This window comes from Camelus ferus, chromosome 14, assembly GCF_009834535.1.
Source record: "Camelus ferus isolate YT-003-E chromosome 14, BCGSAC_Cfer_1.0, whole genome shotgun sequence".
In the NCBI taxonomy this organism is placed as follows: Eukaryota; Metazoa; Chordata; class Mammalia; order Artiodactyla; family Camelidae; genus Camelus; species Camelus ferus.
In genome coordinates, this window is record NC_045709.1 from 45,143,638 (window position 1) to 45,167,282 (window position 23,645).

Consider the following 23,645-nt stretch of genomic DNA (forward strand, 5'->3'; position numbering starts at 1 on the left):
TTAAAAGCATCTTGTGCTTATTTTATGGATTTAATAAACTTTCTGATATTTCTGAGGATATTAACCATATTGATTTGTTTTCTTCCAGTCTCTCTTTTTTGCCTGTTTTTGCTAACTTGCTTTTTTAAGTTTCTCGGTTTTGGTTTCTCTCATTCATGCAAAATTCTTTCCTCAAAGATGTGTGATCACAGTTTTCTAGTCATAATTAATAATGAGGCTTTAAGAATAGCTTGGGATCTCTGTTTTAAGTGAGAAGTTGGGTAAGAACCCATTAATTTTAGGAGAATAATCTCCATATATCATAACAGGTGTTTTCTTACGTATTATATTCAGGGAAGAATATTCTATTCTCCTGAGTGAAAAAGATAAAAGGATTATGTGTGGTGCTTTTGGTCTCAGGTTTAACCTACATAACAGAGCTTGAGGGTCTTATTGTTAATATTATAAATTTCTCTAACTGCCCCTCTTTTCAGTATAAGACCTCTACCTGCTGTTACTATATATAAAGGCCCTTAATAGTTTCCCATAGAATAAATGTTTTTTATTTCTTTATCATCTTGGGGAAATGTAACTACCTGACTAAGTGTCTTATCTGGTACAAAGAGAACATATTGGTCTCAAAACTCTTCTTATTTGATGTTTACTATTCTTACGATTTCAGTCCCATATCTTACTGTCACCTTCAGAAATTCTTCCTCTAGCCAATTCTGGAACTGCCCATGGAGCTGAAAAATAAGTTGCCTCCTTACTCAATAGAACGAGATTCCAGCTTTCAATTTAAAGGTAATCTCTAAATACCTATCCATCCACTTTCTGTCCTCCAAGAGTTTGTTTGTATCACTCAGCTTGCCTTATCCTCTCCTTTTGTCCTTGACATCCTTATTACTTTATAGCCAATTTAATATTGCCACAAGTAGCAAAACTAAATAACTTCAAACAATATGCTATGCTTAGTTTATAAGTCTTATATTTTATTCTTCTGAATACTTTTACGAATTTCTTGATTTTTTTTCTTTTTTTGAATTTTCAGCTAAAATATTGGCAGCCTATTTTTGTTACTAATTTTTTTGAAGTAAAGCTAAGTTCAAGTAAAATCAATTAAAATTAATGCAATATCTGCATGCCATATTATATTATTTATGCATCATGATTTTAATGTAAAGTTCTGTACAGCAGGCCAAGTTAAATATAATTACAAATATGTAGTTCCTTTTCATGCTTATCACAGTTGAACTTGCCATAGGTACTGACATTTAGGGTTAACACTGATATGGGAAACATACAATGAAACCTATTATAAAGAACAAGCTTATGCCAAACATTTTTTTTTCACAAAAATAGATATAATTATTTATCATTATGTAGATATTAGGAGAAAATATGAAAACACAGAACACTCTCATTTTAGATTTCTTACGTGCAGATGCAAGATGAAATTTTTACATAAATTTTATAAGTGTTAGATTCAACTTTATTTTTCTTTATGTGAACCTGCATCTGCCACTGTATCGTAGTGGAAAAAATATTCTCATGTAAAAGTCCTGTAGCCTTTGTTAAAGCCCCCCCACCCCCCGGTTCACTTTAGACCACAATTTACAATAAACTTGCAGGACCTGGTCAAAATCTTAGGCCATGAAAGTATACTAGAGGTTATGATTTTGCAATATATTGGTACAATTTTATGTGACCTTGTAAAAATAAGCTGCAAACATCTGCTAAAAAACTAATCATCCTTTCCCCATACTTCTGATAAGTTCTGCAAAATTCTGCTATATAATAGCCAAATAATAAGAATAAATCAATTGCTCACTAAAACATGAACAATGAAAATGTCATTTGCCTCTAAGAAAATGTTGCAAAAAGAATTACCCCATAAAGTACATTTTCTTAAGATATAAGCAAGAAGAGAATTATTTTCTTTAAAAATATTTAATATAGTTAAAAAATAACATGCACATAAAGAATAACTTATCTGATCAAGTTGTTGTACTAATACTTGTAGAACAGTACTGTTCACTGGAGTTTTAAAAATAGGGAAACTTCATTATGGAAAAAGTATGAGAAGCTGTTTTCACTTCTCTTTAAATTAGTACAAATATTTCTATAGATAGAACAATTTATTCTAAAGATGTAATAATATAGAAAGACCACTTAAGTTAAATTCACAGGTAAAGGTAGGTTTTCCAATTAAGAAATAATTCTCCTAGATAATATAGCACATAAGAAACTTGGAAAGCTCATGATTTATAAAGAAAGAATTTTACTCAGAGGTGACCCAGTTTGACCATTTGATTCTATGCCCTACACACGTACCTTGATGTTTGTTTTATTTGGGAAATTTTAATTAAGGTTTTAGGAAATCTGTTTTAAATTCACTCAAAAAACTTCTACTAAACATCTACACTGTAAACACTGAGCTGGAGTCTGTGAATTCTATGGAATAATTTAGAGGCACAGATCACAACATCCAGAGGTTTACAGTGAGGCTGAGCATGTCATTTATGTTCTGTCATATCCCTTGGAAGCAAAATGGCAAGGAAATTGGATGAAAATAATGAGACGCCTGATGATATACTTGTCCCATATTTAAGATCTCAAATCTATAGACTGGATCTATGTTAAAACAGTTTATAAAGTCCTGCTCCAGATGCATATTTAATGCCAAAACCTTTATGTAGAGAGCAAATCATTCAATAAAGAATTCATAGAGAAAGTTTCACCCAAGAACTATTATAAATATCAGGGAACTTATCCTCTATACGATTTACTTTATATAAGTACAGTTGTCCCTTGAAAAATATTAGTTTGAACTGCTCAGGTTTATGTATACATGGATTTATTTTTTTCATAAGTACGTGCTACGGTACCACACCATCCAGCCATTGGTGGAATCTAGATGCAGAACTGTTGATTAGAAGGGCTGGACTGTAAATTTACATGTGGATTTCCCACTGTGCAAGGGTCGATGTCCCTAACCCCTGCATTGTTCAAGGGTCAACTGTATATTAATTTAGAAACAAAATACTGTAAGATTTGACCTTAGAAAAACTTACTCTATCCTTTGAGAGCCAAGGAATACATTCAGAATTGTATTATAACCAGACTTACGATGGTGATCCTTTGCAATGCATACAAATACCAAATCATTATGAAACTAATATTATGTTGTATGTCAATTATACCTCAACAAAAAAGGACAGAAAAGAAAAATAAATACAAATAAATTAGTGTTATAAAAAAATGTTAGGCTACACTACCTCCTCCCAAACTTTTCCTATTTTAATCAAATTTTCTTTTATGTTTTTGGTTTCTTTGAGTGATAAGGCAGTTTTTTTTTTTCACTATTACATTGATAGTTTTTTCCTAAAATTTAGAAAAATATTTTAAAAATTTTTTTCTTAATTGCAGAAGCAATAGTATACATAACTTCTTACCATCTTACAAAACAGGATCTCCAAAAACTCATTTTCCCCGCCCATCCTCCCATATTTTGTTAAACTTGTATAGAATTGTAACTCCCTATTGATTGTAATTTAACTATTTTGCCTCATGTATTTTCAGAGTTTTTTCTTAACAAACATGTTAAATTTCATACCCATATTACCAGCAATCATCTAGATTTAATTAGTTTTACTGAATTACATCTCTCACCATTGCTTCTTATCTCCAAGTTCTTCTCCTTGATTTCATTTTGTTTGTGTGTTTGCTCAAGCTTTACCTTTAATGAGTAGCATATTGATTTTATTTTGCAGTTATATTTTGGAATAGAATTCTATGATCCAAGCCTTTCATTAAGTTGTATACATTGCTCCATACCTTTTTAGCATCTAGTGTAACAACTAAGAATTTGTTTGAAGTATTTTCTTCTTTCTCTTGGATTCTCTCTGTATCTTGGAATTTAAGAAATTAAACTAGTATTACGACTGAGATTCAAAATGAATGAGGATAAAAATAATAACAGGAAACACTTAGACGGTGATTCTAAAACTTTTGTCCAACATTGTTCTAAAACTTTTACATTGTATTAACTCAAATAATCTTCATAATAGCATAATGAAGTAAGTTCAATATTTGTAAGCACTTGCAGTGAAGAAGCTGAACAAGAGAACTTGTTATTTCCCCAGGGGCAAGTGTCAGCTATTGAAGAAATCAGAATATTACATCCAGTTCCAAGGTCTGTGTTCTTAAGCATAATGCGAAATTAGTTCAGTAATAACCTCTTTAGAATTTCACTGTAAATGGGTGTGTAGGATCTGTAATGAGGGATGATAAGGCAAGATTTAACGAGGAGATAATTCTTTGTTTGAAAACATAAGCAGGAGTGGATTTAAGGATATAGTATATAATCAACAAAAATAAATTTACTGATGCAGTTGAGTGGTGTTTATACTTCAGTACGCTAAAATCACCCTGAATTATTGTTAAAAAATACAGATCCTGAGCTCTTGAATTTTGTTGTTTTGTTTAAAAAAAACTTATGAATAACAAAGAATTTTCTTTTTTCACAAGTTATTTAGAATATTTTGATGCTCACAGCTTATAGAGGACAGTATGAGAAAAAATACATACACCAGTATTTTGAACTCAAATTGAATTCCTATTCCAAGGAAAAGAGGTAGAGGGGATCAGTGCAAACGTAAGAGTTTATCACACTGGCAAATCACATCTACATAGAAAATAATGCCAAATACAATGGAAATTAATTTCTGTTTCATAGAATTTTCATTTATTTGAATGTAAGCTCCGGTGTAAATTTATACAATGTTTATGCCATTGCCATGATCTCAGTTCTCATCATAGACATATATTCTAGCATTTCAGTCAAGGGTGTTTAGGTTTTTTTTTAAGGATAAGGATATGCTTTAGTGATAACATTAATTCTCTTCTATTATGGAAAGAGCACTTATCCTCCTATGGTGTTTTCAAAGATCTCTTAGTGACACCCTAAACCATTCAGTGAGATCATATGGACCCCGTGGCATCCTGAACCAGTTATTTCTACTTTATAATATAATTTATTTTAAAAATTTGGTTTTTTTTAAGTATATTTTTCCTGGAATATTATTATATTCAGGTCAAACAAGACATCAGCTGTGTGCTGTTGCTTTTAAAATTTAAGATCATATTTGATTAACAGTGGTAATAATTGCAGTCTGGGAGGAAAGAAGTTTGACTTTATTGAAGTCATTGAGTCCTGCCCTGATTCTCTTGGCAGGATTAGTTTCAGTCTCCTTCTGCCTGGGAACTTGGTAATTGTGTCTGTCATGACAGCTGTCATATTGCACTGTGATATTTTTGCTCAGTGTCCACCCCACACTGGGCTATCTACTCCTTTAGGGCAAGGGGCATGTCTTATTCCCTTTATTTGTTCATTCATTCATTCAGTCACTCACTCACTCATCCATTCAATTAAAATGTGTTTGAGAATATTCACCAGAAACAACATACAAATAAAACAGAAACATAAAATGAGGGCAAATTTAAAAAGGTGATGTTGCATGCTCTAAAAATATGGAGTATAATAATTTGAAGAGTTAATATTCTCTTCTATTTGTCCTGTAACAAGCACTTTGTATGGTACCTAGTAAAAACTAAATAAAGATTTCTTAATTAATTAATCAGGGGTTCTACTATATCCCCAGAGTAAATCAAACATAGCTTTCAAAAAGGTTCTTCAAATTGATACCAAGAAAAAGCTATCTGTGGTATAACATTTAAAATATCACCTAAAATATATTCCATATTTTATTTGTACTTGTGGATATAAAAATAATGAGAAATGGTCATTACCAAACATAGTTTTGCATAAAAATAAGCTCAGGGAGGTTTTAATAATGCCACAGCTATAAACACTGCGTCAGGTTCTCAAGTTATTGAACACAAAGTAAAGAAAACACTAGCAGCTCAGATGAATATGCAATGAAATACATTACAAAATTTGTTTCAGGTATTTTCTGCAAGGCATGGTATATTTTGGTTGCTTAATATTTTAAATTCTGCTTAAAATAGATTAAATCTACAGATTTCAATGTGTTAGTTTTTGAAAACAGGCTAATATTCAATTTTATTCTTAAAATTTTACATTCTCAAAGATTCTAAAAAATACAGTGTAGATAAATTTGTACAAGAATGACAACTGGCAAATACCATTCAGTAGCATTTTTATATTATCTTCACATATTCTTAAGCTACATCTACCCACATTCAGGAATGAGTTTCCAGAACATTTACGTTGCAAATGTTCTAAGATCACAAGTTACGCACCATTACATTTTTTGGTCTTCTCTACTGTTTCCTGTTAAACTTGAAAATACAAACTCAATCCAAAAATACGAGTTGTCAAACTAGCATACCCCACAGTTATGCTATATTCTATATTTTACAGTATACAATTTGGAACAAAATTTGTTTAGGAAACGCCTAGAATATCAGTGCAGATAGGCAAAGTTATTCTGCTGTAACATATAATCCTAAGATCTCACTAGCTTCAAAATCTATTATTTATTTCTTCTTTATATTCTAATCTATCTTGCGCTGAGAGCCAGGGACTGCACTGAGTCTTCCAAGATAGTCACAACAGGCAGAGACTGCTAGAGCAGCCACAGTCTGGAATGTGGCCAGGCATTCTGGTGGAGGAAAATGAAAATATGAAGAAAGCATATTTGTCCATAAAACATCTGCCCCAAGATGACACTCATAACTCCTGCTCACGCTTGAGTTCAACTCAGGGCAGGAACTACAATCCTACCATCTACTGAGAGGAGAGAGAAACAAAATATTTGTGAACAACCTAAAATGACTAATGCAAGTAGCTTTCAACATTTAGCATGGATTTAATTGGAGTTAATTGTTCTTAGAAAGTCTCTGTTTTAATTAAATCCACATTACTTTTAGTTAGTAAAACCTGCCTTAAGAGCCATTTAAAGAAATTTCTTGCAGCTGTAAAATATACATGTTTAAAGATACGTACTTTAACTGAATTCCATGTTAAATTAGTATTCAGAAAAAAAAAAGGACCCAAGTTGATAGAACCACATGGAGCTCATATGAGGATAATATTTTAAGAATGATTCACAAACATAACTTAAGTGTAAATAATCCTGAAAATTTTAATTTACAGTTATTTCTTGTATGTTAGTATTGTTTACATTGAAAGTGGTATAACCTGCAGTGTGTGTGTGACTGAGTAGACAGGCCACTTCCTGGAAGTTTCTCCTAAAAACAATACAAGTTTGAGCATTCATGAAGAAGGAGAACATCAAAATAGGAAAAATATATATATAACATCTGTTAAATGTGCAAGATGTAGGGGAAAAAAAGTGAAGTGGTTATCATTAGTCTTAGAATTAAATAACTATTTTATTCTGGACCTTTTATATCCAGGTTAGTTTAGGTTACAACACTTGGAATCAGAAATTAAAAAGGAAAATTTTGTTGCACCTTTCTTTATCCAAGAAATGAAATTATATGGATCTGAAAAGAGAAAACCATGCTATTATAAATTATAATGCCCATGATTATCATTTGAATTTTCAGTTCATTTGTTCATTATCTAATTTTCTCTAAGCATAAGATATGGTGATCAAAAATTCAATTTCTGCAGGACAATATAATATTTATTCGATTTTAAGGGTTTGTCTCATTAAAATTTCTTTGAATTCTTTGCATAGTTGTCTATTTCTTGATGGCAATTGGAAATGACAACATGGTCCATTCTCAGTGATTGCAGATTTTGAACTTTTATTTAAAAACACATTTTAATTGATATAATTTGATAGACCTTTATATTACAGACTGGTGTATTTGAGTATAAATTTTTAAATTTCTAAAATTGGATTAATGGGTCTTAATGAAGAACTATATCCATTAAAGTCCTGACTTTAGTCTCTTGTACATGGATACATTTAATAACCTTAAGTAAGAGCTTGGGCATATTTTATATTTAAATATTTGTGAGATGGATTTCTGATAAAATATTTGTACAAAAAGTCCATCTGGTTATAAAATGTGAAGATATTTATTTAGAAAGAATTATCAGTACTGGCTTAGAAAGAGAAAGTAAAATACTATATGATATCACTTATATGTGGAATCTAAAAAAACGACAAATGAACTTATTTACAAAACAGAAACAGGCTCACAGGTATAGAAAACAAACTTATGGTTACCAAGGGAAAAAGGGGGTGGGAAGGGATAAATTGGGAGTTCAGGATTTGCAGATACTAACTATAAAAAATAGATAAACAACAAGTTTATACTATATAGCACAGGGAACTATATTCAATATCTTGTCATAACCTATAATGAAAAAGAATATGAACACAAATATATGTATGTGTGACTAAACTATTATGCTGTACACTAGAAATTGGCACAACATTGTAAACTGATTATACTTCAATTAAAAAAAAAAAGAATTATCAGTACTGGCTGCATTAAAAAAAGGAGACCCTGGTGCCAACAGCAGCAGCTGAAAAGTGGCAGTTGATAACAGATATTCTTAATTATTGGATTTGTCGAGAGTTGTACCTAGTTTGAAGATACCATCCTGCCTCTGTACCTGTCATTAAAATGAATGCACATGGAAGTCTTACACATAACATTTCCCTTAGGATACTGGACAACTAGAAACAAAAAAGATGGTCATTACATTTTGTAGTAGAAACTATTAACTTTCCTGTAATAATGAATGTAAAAAAGCCAGCAGAATACTTTTTTAATACCTGTCTGAAGTACATCACCCCCTAGGAGTAAAATAGAAAATGCCTTTATAAATGAATGGAACAAAGGCTCCCATAATATGACTTTAACCAGGAACAACCTAAAGCTATGCATTAATTTGCACTAAATTAATTCAATCCAGATGAGAAACCACGTAAAACCCTGCACATTTACTTCATGGCCCATTAGCTCGCAGAGGTGAACATCGGTTTTTATTTTGTGTAACAGTATGAAATATTTGAAACTCAGAAACCTGTTTTTAATATCAAATTTAATGAAATGAGATATACTATTTACAAGCATAAACCAGTGCAGTCTCTTTTCTTCTTAGTTTCATTTGATAAAGCAGCTCTTCTCTAGCTTCATTTTAAAATGCATAGGCTCTTGCTTCAGTCCGCCAGCTCAGTGTGTCTACCAAGCCAGACAAATCACTGTTAAGTGTGATCTATAGGCAGCACACTAAGAGGGGACAGGATGTGTTTACTGAGCACTCACCAAGGGCTGTGGTCTATGTTGGAGCCTTGGCATTCAATTCTCATAGCCACCTCGGGTGGTCGGTAAAGTTATTACAGCTTTACATCTGAGAAAACAGACTCAGGAATGTTAAATAACGTGCTGAGTGCCAGGAATGCTTTGTGTGTGTGATTCTGAAAGTTCTTATGAATTAAACAGCATTAATGGGTATTTTACTGTAGTTTGTTTTTGTTATCCATTTAGGAGAAACACCGCTTCTTCTTTGATGATGCTTTGTTGTTTTTATCCCATGTGATTCACCTCTACCCCTACTCCCATTAGTTGCTTCCTTGTGGCTATAGCATACTTCATGTAAACGATGCACACTGACAGCTGAGTGTCCTTAATTAAGGACTTTCTTATATGTCCTTGTGTCGGTCCCTAACCACTTCATATGGGTAACTCTTGGCTCTCCAGCAAAACTGTGAGTGTCTCCAGGCCGGATGCAATGTTTTAGACATAACAGATATCTCTTGAAGCAAAGACTACAATTTTTAAGATGCCTGCTAAATAAAAATAAAATTGAATTCTGTCACCAGATAAAGCATTAGGCTAAAATTATTTCTGTATTCAGCACTTACTATAGATTGTATGGGCCTGAAGTAGAGTTTTACTCTCATTGTAAGGAAATATTTCATGATCCTCATAGCAAAATGCTACTGGCAACTTTATCCTTTACTCTTTATGAACTTTGTCAGTTCCAAACACAATTTAATTTTGTAAAAATTGGATCCACATAGCTCTGAGGTAGCAATTTTATCTTTGATGATATATGCATGTGAAATGAGAAACAAAAATGTTACTTCAGCAGATGAAATTATCCAAGTAATACTATGTAGAAGGTATTTTTGTTGGCTGTTTTTTTTTTTTTTAAAGATAGGACTATCCTGAGCTTTGTAATTCAAGTAGAGTCTTTGCAAATAAATGATCGAGTGGAATATATAATCAGAAAGACAGTAAGCTGAAGTATATTTTAAATAACATTTTTATTTAAAATCACCAAGTAGTGTAAATCTAATCAACTGAATACCATGAGAAAAATTTTTTTAAATTCTGGAAAATATAGAACAAGAAAGATTTCTGGGGAAAACAAAAAAGCCTAACTACTGGTTAGTATGGCCCTTTAAATTCCTATCTCTTCTCTTTCTCCCTTTGTTTAAATTCAGCTTCTAATATCTTACACTGGAAGTTATCTTGTCATCAAGAAATCTTCCAGAATTATGTGAAAAGTAACCAGGAGAGTAATTGTCTTGAAACATCTCAGTTATCAGTTAACAGTAGTAACTGGCTTTGTTAATGTCAGTCATCATTTGCATGCTGACTTCAGTTCTACTCACTCGGTTCTCTGAAGGACAGCTACTGCCTTCAGTCAGGTATGGCCTTACCAAGAGTGTCTTTTTCCTTCATTTCCCAATCATTCCAGAAAAAAATCTGGAATTTGAGAATCATGATAAAAAATTTAAAGTAAAGAGGAATGAAAAGAAAATGTGTGACCCCTGCTTAGGTCTAGTCTGACAATCTGCAACCATTGTACCAGCGAAGAAATAATTATCCTGGTGACTGTGAACTGTGGAGAGGAAAGTCCTGGGAGAGAAAGGAGGTCGGGAGAGGGAGGCGAAGGCTTTGCACTGTCATGGGGGGCTGGAGCTGAAATTACTGAAATGGCTAAGAAACTGCTTTAAAGAGGACGCTACACAGAATTTTTCATTGTTTGGATCATTGCAATTCAAACCCCCTGCATGTCTGAAAACCTCTGGTAAACTTTATACCAAAAGAACTTGGTGGAATGTGTGTGTGTGTGTGTGTGTTTGTGTGTTACCTGTTTATCAATAAAGAAATGAGTTCTACTTTTCAATCCATATTAAGTGGGAAAGAGGCAGATATGGGGAACATTCCATTAGGTAAATTAACGCAAGGGTAGCTAGACCTCAGAGTGAAGAATGACCATTTCTTACCATCACTACTAAGAAAGTACAAATATCTTGAGACAAGTGAGAATCAGACTTTTCATAAGCTTGAAATCAAAGTTTAGGCAAACATTTTTAGATCTAGGTTGGTTACAGTTCAGTTTAAATTAGACTTGGTTTCAGATTTACTTACTAAAATCTACCGCTGAGAACATCTTCATAGTCTATCCGCTAAAAATCTTTAGAACCTTGGGGGATGTTTTTTAGATTTACGTATTTAGATGATTATAATTCTTAGATATAGCACTCATGTCATTCCTTTTGTAAAACAAAAGGAAATATTTTAAGCAAATGCTATATAACTGACAAATTAATGATACAAAACAAAATATTAATTTATCCCCCCAAAGTGATCATTATAAAAGAAAGACAAGCTAAAAAACAACATGTTCAATAAGGACCCTATTAAAACAAAATAGGATTCTTTAATGTATTATTATATACTGCCTTCTTGACAACATACCCAGAACAATTGTCGACAAGAGAAAACTGAGTTTCTTTTTACTGTGGTCAGGGCAATCACTACCTTGGCAGGGTCTAAGTGGGTCTCAGAGATAGAAGAATAAATCTACAACAAGTTTGTGATTGTTGAAATCTACTTTAAGGTGATTTTTTTCAAACAGGTGCTCTGATTTGGATTGAGAAAGGGTCGTAATATAGCAGTGTATGCTTGGTGGACATAGCAAGGTAAGGATTGCAGTGAAATCAAAGCCTTTATTAAAAAATAGTCATTTGATGCTTTCTAGTCTAGTTAAACAGTTTAATGGTCATTTAAGTGATTTTTTTCAGAAAATTTCTGAAATAAACCAAGTAATTGGTAACTTTTAATTTGTTGGGTCAGAGATTTGAGAATAGCGAAATTATACTAATGATAGCAGTGCTTAAAAAGGGAAGCCATGCTAGGAATAACATCAAATACTAGTCATGTTAACACAGACAGTAAACTGTGCAGGCACAGGTGGTTTTGATTCTAAGTGTGATCGTAAGGTGAAAACTCTGAGATCGTTTAAAATCTAATATTAAAAATGTGGACAAGTTCAGCAAGTCTGAGAATGAAGAATTAGCATCGCACAGACCATCCTTGGCTGTACTGTGTACTGCTTGTAACAGAATGCTGAGGTTATGGATGGTGGCATAATCCAATTGAGTAATTCTTATGTTCTCATACTCACAAAAAGTGTGGCTTCAAATTTATGAAATATATGGATAAATATGGTGAATGTGTACTTAGAAATGATTGTTGTATCCAAAATTATGTTCTATCAATCCTTAACATAATAATTTCCCCATTTCAAAAACCATACTGAAGTTGTTTCTTATTATATCACTAGCAAAAAAAAAATCTTTCTTTTAGGCAAATATTCTTTGGTAAAGCATGCAAAATGGAACTGTAACACTGTGATTCTAGCTCTAATTCCATATACATGAAAATTGTTAACTATGAAGATTGTCTAATGATACTAGAGTTTGCCTAGCTCTCGTGAAAGTTAGAGTGAAATGTGCGGAATTAGCTTTGTCTTAGAATGGCTTTAAAGACCAGGTAATTACTGGATTCCTGAGAATGGCATCGATTAGCTTTGAATATAATCATCATTTGATAATGACTTTAGCAGGTTTTATTTCTCAGAATCATAGTAAAAGAATTTCAACGCAGTTATTCATTATCAAAGAGAATTTTTATATCCTTGTGAATCTGTCTCAGATTCTAAGTCATAGATCTTGATTCTTATCTTGATAACAGAAAGGAATGCTATAAACAGAGTAAACAGAGTAGTCTGAAGTATGAAGTTTAGAATTAATCAGACCTGGATTGAATTTTCATTTCAATGAATGCTTAGATTTTCTTAAAAATTAGTTTCTCTTTTCAATAAAAGAGGATTTTAATACCTATCTTATAGGGCTGCTGGGATTATCAAAGAAAATGACTGATGTAAAAGCACTTAGCAGTACTTAGCACATGGTAGAAGTTAAAAAATAATAATAATATTTTTCCCCACCTGCTTGAAGATGGATGTATTCTAGATCCAATTTTTCATGTAAGGAGATTGCATTTCCCTTAAAGCTTTTCATAATCTGGTAAAATGTAGTTTTCAAGGCTTTCCCTCAACACTGGATTTTTAAACATTGTCTCTGTGAATAATCTCTCTGAGATGTAGTTTGCTTTCTGTACAATCAGGAAAGTAACACCACTCTTACATGGTTATCGTGGAAATACAGGAAAGAACACAACATATAGTATTGTTACGGAAACTACAGGCCAGCCAAGAAACAAGCACCACTTGGAGGGTTGGAGTACTAAGATGTATTACGCCGGTGGGCTCAGAGGGGCTTCTGCTCCGAAGCTCTGAGCACCTCCAAGACATGCGCGTGAGATTTTATAGGGTAAAGTACAAGCTTGGGGTATTTGGCCAATAGGCATGGGACAACTTTAGCAGCATCGTTATCACAAAAGTGGAGGCAGAGAGGCAGCAAACCAACATTCCAAAGCCAGATATATGTCTTTGAAAATCCAGCTGGCTAGCAAAAAAAAAAAAAAAAAAAAAACAAAAAAAACCATGAACAGCAAATCAACACTAATTAACTTAGATTTACGAGTTAGTCCAGCAGAACTCAGATCAGTATTCTGATACTTAGATTTGTGAGTTATCTTGTTAGCCCAGCCCAGCTTTTCCTTCACAGTATCAGGCAAATATAAAGTGTATAGAAGATTTCCTATTTTATTATTAAGGTAGCAACCAGTGAAAGGCCTCTTACTTTTGCCCCTTCCCCCACCACCCTCCCACCCAGCCACACAACCTCAACAGGCCACTTTTCCCCGCTCCTCCCCTACAAGGGGACACAAGTACTATTTGGTATTTTGGTTCAGATTTGAAGGTACATCAGTGTGAAGGTACACATATTATATTTTCAGTTCATAAAAATTTATCTTAAGCCAAAAAGCTCTTTTGCCTACTATTGTAAGATTTTCCACCATATCTGGAACTGACTGAGCTGTTTTGTCAGCTGTGGGTAAAGAGTGGGCAAAACCTGATCATCCTAATTTCTTTTGGTAAATTATTTACAACTCAATACTCACTGAAATTGAACCATCCATTCGTAGGCCAAATGTGATTGACTTCACTCTCACATTGAATGATGCATATTAAATGCAATGCCTACACAAGATTTCAAATAGTTTTGGGGGTAGTGAGGGTACATTTCTTCTCTCGGTTAATATATCTATGTCTTTATGTGGCCCGGAAGTAACTTAGGGTTTGAATCAACTAATGACCCGATGCATGAAGCTGTGTCCAGGCACAAAAGGCTGCAGGTTTCCCTGATCACCTCCACACCCACAAACATTGCACTGACCACAATTTTGTCATACTGGGGGTGTGGGGAGACTGGGTGATGAGGCCAGGGGGAGTATAGGACTGGAAATGTTGCGCAGTTGAATCATTTAGCAAATAAGTTAAATTTCAGTAATTTACAAATCTGTTTCTAAAAGTCTTTTCCACTACTCCCCAACACACAAGAGTGAATGTTCCAGAAAGTTGCCATTTTAATGTTTTCTCTTTACCCACCAAGAGATCTGCTCACTCTAAAATGTAGCTCTCTGATACTTTACCTCCCACCTTCAGCTCCAGGCCCATTTTTATGTGAACTAAAATCATTAAGTTGCTCAGTTAAACAAAATACACGTCTATTCTTATAAAAAGATCCTGATTACTTAGAAGGCCACTTTGGTTTTAAGTAGAAAATGTTTAATTTATTATAGCATTGAATATTCCAATGTTATTATTTTTATAGTGTTTCCTGATTTTGAATCCAATTGTTAGGTAACCTATATTTTAGCAATAATGTATAGAATATGTTATAGTGATGTATATTATCACATATAGCTTTATTTTGGTTGAAGGTGTTTCTCTTAAATTAGAATACTTTAATAAATCGGCTTCTCAAGGAGTGAACAAACGTAATTCTCCTACTCATCTTTTCCTTTAATTTGTTTTGGAGAGTTTGAAGGATAGTGCAGCATGATAAATGGTGATTAAACTGAGCCTGAACAAATGACGAGAAAATATTAAAAAAATTTCAGTCTTGACAACAGGCATTAAAATAGGACAGAGACCATTTTATGTTGAGCAGAATTAAAGCCAACATAAAATTGGCTTTATTAAAGATAAAGTCTGTGTAATGCTATGTATTGAATAAAGTCTGTGTAATGCTATGTATTGAATAAAGCAATGAAGTCAAAGGACATCACATTTTATTTAAAAGCTAAAAAAATAAAATCAACGTTCAGAATTTTGATTCTTTAATTCCTTCCAAATAGGAAATATTTATGCTTGTATATTTTCTCTTTTTTCATACTTTGTTATGAGACGTTTAAATATATATTTGGATATAACAATGATTTTAATTAAGCAAAATATGGGGAACTTTCACTAAGCAGTTACAATTCTAGATCTTATTACTTTCAAAAATAACTACATAAGAGAAAGTAAAGTAGGCTTGATAATAATTGCTATTTTACACCATTTGGTCTGTGATACACAATGTTGTTATATGTTAATGAATATTGACTCCCTTATTTCTCATGGGCACTTTATGATGTATGAAAAGTTATTCTCCATTTTTATAAATGGATAAGCTAAAGAGACGTTGCTAGGCTACTCAGACTTTCTGACTCCCACATCCGTGTTTGTCAGCATTTATGACAATCTCTCCCTATCTTCCCCATAATATTTGAACCTGGCTACTCAAGAGAGAGCTTGATAGATAGTGATGGTTTAGATTCCAGTGGTAGCAGTGAAAGTAGCATAAAGGTGGAATCCTGTATATTTTCTAAAGGTGGTGCTGACAAGTTTGGCTGATGGATAAATACAGTGTATGAGAAAAAGAGAAAAGTCAATATAGACTTTATATTTTTGTCCTACACAACTAAAATTTTGAAATCCCAATGAATTGATATGGATGAGACTATAGAGGGAGTAATTTTTAGGGAGATCACTTGCAATTTTATTTTAACAAAATTCATTTAACGTAATTATTAGATACTTAGTGACAGTGTCTAATAGACAGCTGGATATGTGTTTCTATTTCACAAGAGATATAGAAATTCAAATTTAGATTATATTGAAAAAGAAACAATATGAGATCTTCAAGGAAGTGAGTGTCACTAGAGGAGAGGAAGGATGCCTGTGTCAGACAAGAAAGAATAAGTTAATCTGGATAAACTCTATTGGTGAGGACAACTGGAAAAGCTGGTCAAATGACTAAAAAATCTATTTAAAGCTTCTTAAAAAGGTAATTATATAGTAAAATATTGCTAGACAAATATCTCAGGAATAGGTAGGAACCTAGAAAGGAAAGTTTAATATTTGAAAACGGTATTCTTTTAGGGTTTTCTCCCAATCAGGAAAAGGAGCTGAAAGGCAAAGGAAGTGAACAGTATTTTTTGACATCCTTTCAGGACTGGAAGAAAGTGTAAGGTCTGCCATTGAGAATATGGGAATTCCCTATATTTTGAATTAAGACACCCCACAAACCTGTATTCTAAGAATTAAGGTGAATGAGAAGTAGATTTGCTCTCACAGAGTCTGAAGGCAAATTTTCAAGACTATTAATCCCAAAGGTTAGTGGAATACCAGACTGCTGGTACCGCTCTCTGAATTCCAGAAGCCAAAGTAAAATCTCTTTAGAAGAAAATGACTTTATCTTAGACTTTAAATTCTGTTTATATTATTGAATGTGATTTATAACTCCTAGAACTCAATAAAAAATAACTGAACACATAAAGAAGTTAAAACAAACAAATGAGAAACTAGAGAAAAATAGATAATAAAAATAAACCAAAGTAATTTTGAACATGTTATCAGACAAAGATGTTTAAATCATTTTGAATTTTATATGTACAGAGATATAAGAAAATGCTCACATTTTTGGTCAGGGACATGAAAAGTATAAAGAATAATCACATGGTAATTTTAGAACTGAAAAGTAGAGTAGCCTAAATTAAGAAATCAACAGAGAAGTCTTGCAGATGATTGACAAGAAAGCCACATCTAGTTACATGATTCAACTATTGAAGAATGAAAGAAGAAAAGTAAAAATTTTTATAAGTAGCAAGAAAAAAAATGACTCAAAGGTAGTTTTCATTCAAAGCAGTAACATAGAGACTTACAGTTGTTTTCTCAACCCAAATGAAAACCAAAACAGCAATGGGAATGATGTCTTTAAAATATTGAAAAACAACAGCTCAACCTAGAGTTCTCTCTTCAGCAAAGATATCCTTCAAGATAAAAGGGGAAATCTAGATATTTTCAGACAAGCAAATCTGAGGGAATTTATTACTAACATATTCGTATTAAATGATACATTTAGGATGATTGTCAAGCAAAAAGAAAATCATCCAAAAAGAAACTAGAAGATATAGGGAAAAAAAAAACAATGAAAATGATAAACACAAAGATACATAAAGAATAGTGGTTGTATAAAAGAATTTGGTATCACTGTGTTTAATATATATCTAATACATATTCATCTAAATACACCTATATTATTAATAAGTATGTACATATATTATAAGATAGCATGTAGTTAAAGAGATAAGGAGTGTCCCAAGGTTTTTGCACTGCACAGGAAGAGGCAACATTTTGGTTGTTTATCATAACCTTTTCATCACAGAAAGAATAGTAAAAGATTCTATAACTTTTAAGCTAATAGAAGAGACTAGCTTTTAAAAAATAAAAATAAAAAGAAGGCAGGAAAGGAGAGGAAAAGAAACTTGCCAAGCAGGAAACATAAAAAGCAAATGTTATAGGAGTAGATTTAATCTCCAATGTATCAGTATTTACCTTCAATGTAAATGAACTAAATGGTGACATTAATGGACAAAACGTGTCAGATGGGATAAAAAGCCATTATATTCGCTTTATAAATAGGAGATTCAACAGATCTCTAGAAGGTAAATAAGAGAAAAGTTAGAGCACCATCTAAGTTAGAGGAAATGCCTGTGTCTCTGTTCTAGTTGAAAATCATGTGGTTTCGCTACTCTTGTCTCATTGTCTCTCAGCATGGAAGTCTGTATGCGCTTAGGGCTGCAGTCTAATCTCCATCACCATAGTGTGAGTTAGGACAGTGTGTGAGGGGGTGTGGTCTTCCCCTGAATTTGAAGTTCATGACTAACAGCACATGTTATTTTCACCCATCCCCTTTCTCCCCACGGCTGAGGGTTCCAGTCAAGCTTTTGATGCCATCCTTTAACAACTTTTCTGTGGCCTAGCAATGCTGCTTGCAATTTTAAAATTTTAATATGAGGGTTGCATAAACATTTAAGAATAACTTTTGATTTGGGGAATTCCAGTTTCTGTGTGTGACTCCTAAAGATTCACATCTGTCAGGATTTTGAAAACATTAAATGCAGTATCAAGAACTGACATATCCCAATGGGGAAGGTAAACAGGAAAAAAAACAAACAAACAAACAAGAAAACATAGGAATGTAACAGTCCAGAGTATGAAATGAAACATAAACACCAACTGCAAGTATTTTCAGTCAATCAAAGAGCCAATTGTTCATCTTTATAGCAAAATAAAAAGATACAAACACACACTTTATTGAGCTCTTATTCTTGTTTTCAGCGATGATGGATAATTAGAACAATGAATCACTGATGATAAAAGAGTGCTAGGGTACATCTGCTTAGCCTCAAAAAGGAGAAGCCACTCTGAGGACGCTATATTCTGACTTACCAACAATAACCATTGGAGTCAGGGTTATAGGACTACCACCTTTCCTTAATGGTGTCCTGTCATCCTTAGGAGAATGTTTGGGGCATTACTTACACTTTCAAGGTTATAATTTATCATGTCTGAAATTATTTTACTGGACCAGATCATTGGGGAAATTTTTTTGCACAATAGAAGATTTGGCATTCTTCTAAAACATGATGAGAATTCTGTGATTTGCATCAAGTACTCTAGACATCAGAGCTTAATATATTTCCCTTTCCAAGAAAACAGTTGTAAAGAATTGTCACTTTAACCATCTCTTATCTATCTATCATCTATCTATCTATCTTAATTCCACATATTTTAACCATTCAACAAATATTAATTGTGCACCTGCAGTATAGCTGGCATTGTACAAGATAATTAAAATATGATTCCAGCCTCCAAGAAATCCATCAGGTCATTGACCAACAAATGTTTTAGTTGTCATCATCATTAACATTTTGTTCACTACCATCCAATATTTGCTATTTATTGAGCCTTGCATATGTGCTAAGTATTCAGCTGCATGTATTGCATATATTATCTCACCTAAAACCTCTGCAGCAGCTAATGTGGCACATTTTGAAGCTCGAAATATTGAGCTCAGACTAATTAGATCACAGTTAAAGACCTAGACATTGATGAATCACAGGTTAAGCCCACGGCTAACTGGTTTCAATGTTTCAACTTTTAGGCACTATAATGAACCCAATATGTATATATATACAATCTAATAGGTATTTTGGAAACATTTAATTGGAGTGATACACTCAGCTTGAAATAGGAGGTCTCAGAAAAGCTGTACAATGATATTACGTGTAACTTGTGCCTTGAATAATGTATAGCAGGTAGTCATTCACTCAATGGACGAGTTAGGGTAACACATTCAAAACAGATGAATCTACATGGTCAAAGAATAAGCCTTATTATTTCTTACAGTAAATTTCCAATGTGAAAATATGTATTCGCCTACTTACATAAGAACACTTCTACAGGACATGAAATCTATTGGCTATAGTAAACCTCGCACATTCTATTTTACATCAGTGGTGATTAATAAGTATTAGATTATGGATTTGATTTTATGATAATGTAATAGTGCTTATCATTCCTGTTCAAAATAACCTTGTGCATTTATTGTGTTTTTAGAAAGAGGTATTATTATAGATCAACATATTTTGGTTAATAGCACTGATAATGCAAATAAAGTTATTTTATTACAGGAACCAGACACATGAGAACAAGCCAGATAAATTCTGAGTAGCCATCAATTTAATCACACTAATGGCATTCTCATCTTCCTTGATCTATTTTGGTACCAGCTCCTTTAACATTGATGGACAATAATGTGGAGTAATGATGACAAGACAGTTACTAAGTTGCTGACTCTTATTTCTCTGTATCTTTTCTATTAACTTCCTTCAATCTTAGATGGGGAGACTCACTATTTTAAAACTGCCATTTCTACTACATATTAACCTATGTATTTAATGCAAATTCAATGAACATCTCAATGTGATTCTTTTCTTTACTAGAAGAAATTGATTCTGAGTTTCATCTAGAAGAAGAGATGTGTAATAGGTAATAAAGCATGACTTGTAGAAGAAGAGCAGTGAGGAGGAACATGGTTGCCTTGCCATAAGTATAAATATCCCATCAACCCTAATAATTTTTTAAATGCCACCGCGCAGCCATAGATAAAGAAAGAAATAAAATGGAATACTATTTGAACTAATATTTATTTATTATCTACCATGTGTCTGTGATGTTCAAGATTCCTGAACAGGGAGCAAAACAAGCCAATGGACTATATAGTAATATTGGAATTTCAAATTATTAGTGGGGGGGTTGATTATTATAAGCTAAAAAGTTATAGGAAAAGTAAACTTAGATCATTACAGTCCACACACACATACAAACACACACTCATATTCAATTAAACTATGCTATTAGGTAACCTAAAAGAAAACTATAAATTATTGTAAAAAAAAAAGTCTAGGAGAGCTTTTTAGGATGTCCTGTAGTAATAAGATCCATTTAAATATAATACGGTACTATAATTGTTAAAAGGTAATGACTGTTTATGTAAATGGACACTGTTAAGTTTAAAGATAAAAAGACAAACTGGAAGAATATTGGCAGTAGATGCTTTGGGCAAATCACTGAAAGCCATGAAACAGAGATATATTAGTTGTCTATTGCTCCATAATAAATCACCCCAAAACTTAGTAGCTGAAAATAGGAATAATAAGCAACGAGCCAGGAATCAGGTGTGGCTTATCTGAGTCATTCTGGTTTAAGGTCTCTCATGAGGACTGTAGTCAGAGGATTGTTTGTGGCTAGGCTCTTCGAAAGTCTCCTTCTTATATATGCCTAGTGGCTGAGGCTGTAAAATCAGAAGAGTGGGAGCTAAACAGCTGTGGTTCTGCAGGCATCGCTCTCCATTGCTAGCTAGTCTCCCCAGCTTTGTAGCAAGACTCCTTTATGTAGGCTCTGAGTTTCAAAAGCACAGGAGCCCAGAGTGCCACCCGGGTGAAAGCTTTGTCCATTTTATGACTTAGCCTTGAAAATTGCATCTTTCTTACCCTATTTTGTTGGTCAGAGAAGGCAGAAGCCCCAGCTGAGATTCAAGGGTAGGAAATAGGGGACCCATCTCTTAAAGGGAGGAGCGTGAGGTACGTGGGAAGAGGAATATCTGGAAAACGCGTTCTGCCACAGTGGAGTGCCTTCCAAATGATAAATTAAATATATAAAAATGTGCTTGCAATCATCCCATGGTAAATGTTCAAGAACATTTATTGTGTTAATGATTGTAATTTCATAATAGGAAATAATATTTCTATTTGTTATTAGCGGATCAGTTAGATAAAATACAGTATATTCCTACCATTAAATCTCATGGCTATTAAAATATGATGTAAATAATATCTAAAACAATGGAAAGAGAATTCATGATATGTTGGTGAAAGAAGTGTAGACTACGAAAGAGAATGTATGTTACATAGTCCTTATTCATAAGCATTTCTGAAAATGAATACCCCAACTGGTTAACATAAACTGTATATAAATATTTTAAATTTATGTTTACATTTTGTGAGAAAGAACACTGCTATAAAAAAAGGCAATTATCAAAATAATGATCCAAGTCTTATCTACTAATAATGTAGGGAATGCAGAGAGGAAAACTGACAATATGGACAATAATGATAATAATGCCAGATTCTGGAGGATAGTCTGTGTTTTCACTCTTAATAAAAAGAAGAGGACTGAATTGCAAAATGTATAGTAAGTGTGCAGTTGTGAGATTCACAGCTAAACCTGTCTTCTTTTATTCAGCATTCCTTTGGTGTATTGGTCTCTAAAATTGCATTTCAGTTCAGAAATCAAAGTTTTTTAGATACTGTCTGTGTGCAATCACTGAGGTTCACATAATGACACACAGTGTCTTCTCTCCAGCCCAGACTGAATAGGTATATATGGGGGAAACATTACTGCTAAAAGCTGCACTTCTGCATTTAAATTTGTGACATTTCCATTATTACTAAGCAGCACATTCATTGATAATAAACCTTCCTGCTTTTTCTCAGAAAACGTAAAGATAAATATGTTATATATCATACAGTGAGTGGAAAAACACTGAGCAAAGTGACCTGGGTTCCATCCTGGTTTTCTTAATTACATGTCCTCAAGCAGTTATAATATCATGGGGGCCGGTTACCTGATCTAAAAAATAAATATTTCACTTACATTTATTAGTTATAAAACAATTCCATTTATCCCTTTCTCCTTTAGAATGGATTTATTAATCAGTCCATGCTATTTAATCTTGTTTTAAAGCATTCTATTTCTGTTATTTCCAACATGCTTTCTAATGTTACTATAGTGTATTCACAATGTCGTAAGTCCAATTCACTAGTGAAAACCTGAAGCTTAAATTATAGAACACATGCACAGTTATTCTTTCTCTAAAAACATTCCAAGAATTTATAGATATTTAGTCATACATGCATTTGACATATAGTAAAACCTGGAAATGGAGGTAAGGGATTATTCAGCGAGATGCATGGTTAGATCTCCCTGCTCAGGATTAAAGCCTCAGCATAGGACCATTTAGAGAGTTTGTTAAGTAGGAGGGAATGCAAAGGCACAAGGGACAGAGGCAGGGGCTTTCCCATCCCATATTCCATCAATCATCCTGTGTGAGTTTTTTAATTAAGGAGCAAAATAGAGTCAATAAGGTAGAAGGAGAGACTAAAGATGCCTCAGGGGAGAACCTTTCCATTCCTTTTGGTGTGGAAGGATTCCAGAAATTTCTTGAACCCCAGAATGTCAAGTGAGACTTTCAAATGGGACATCTAACAATAAAGGCTCTATTATTAGGGATGAATGTGTTCCATTGCCATAGTCAGGTTTTGTTCCTATAACAAAGTACCATAGAGTGAGTAACTTATAAAAAGTAGAAATGTATCTCTCACAGTTCTGGAGGCTGAGAAGTCCAAGATCAGGGTGACAGCACAGCCAGATTCTGGTGAGAAACCTTTTCTGGGTTTCAGACTGCCAACATCTGATTGTATCCTCACATGGCAGAAGGCAGGTAAGAGAACACTCTGGAGTCCCTTTTATAAGAACACTAATCCTATGCATGAGGGCTCCACTCTCATGACCAAATTACCTTCTAAAATCCCCA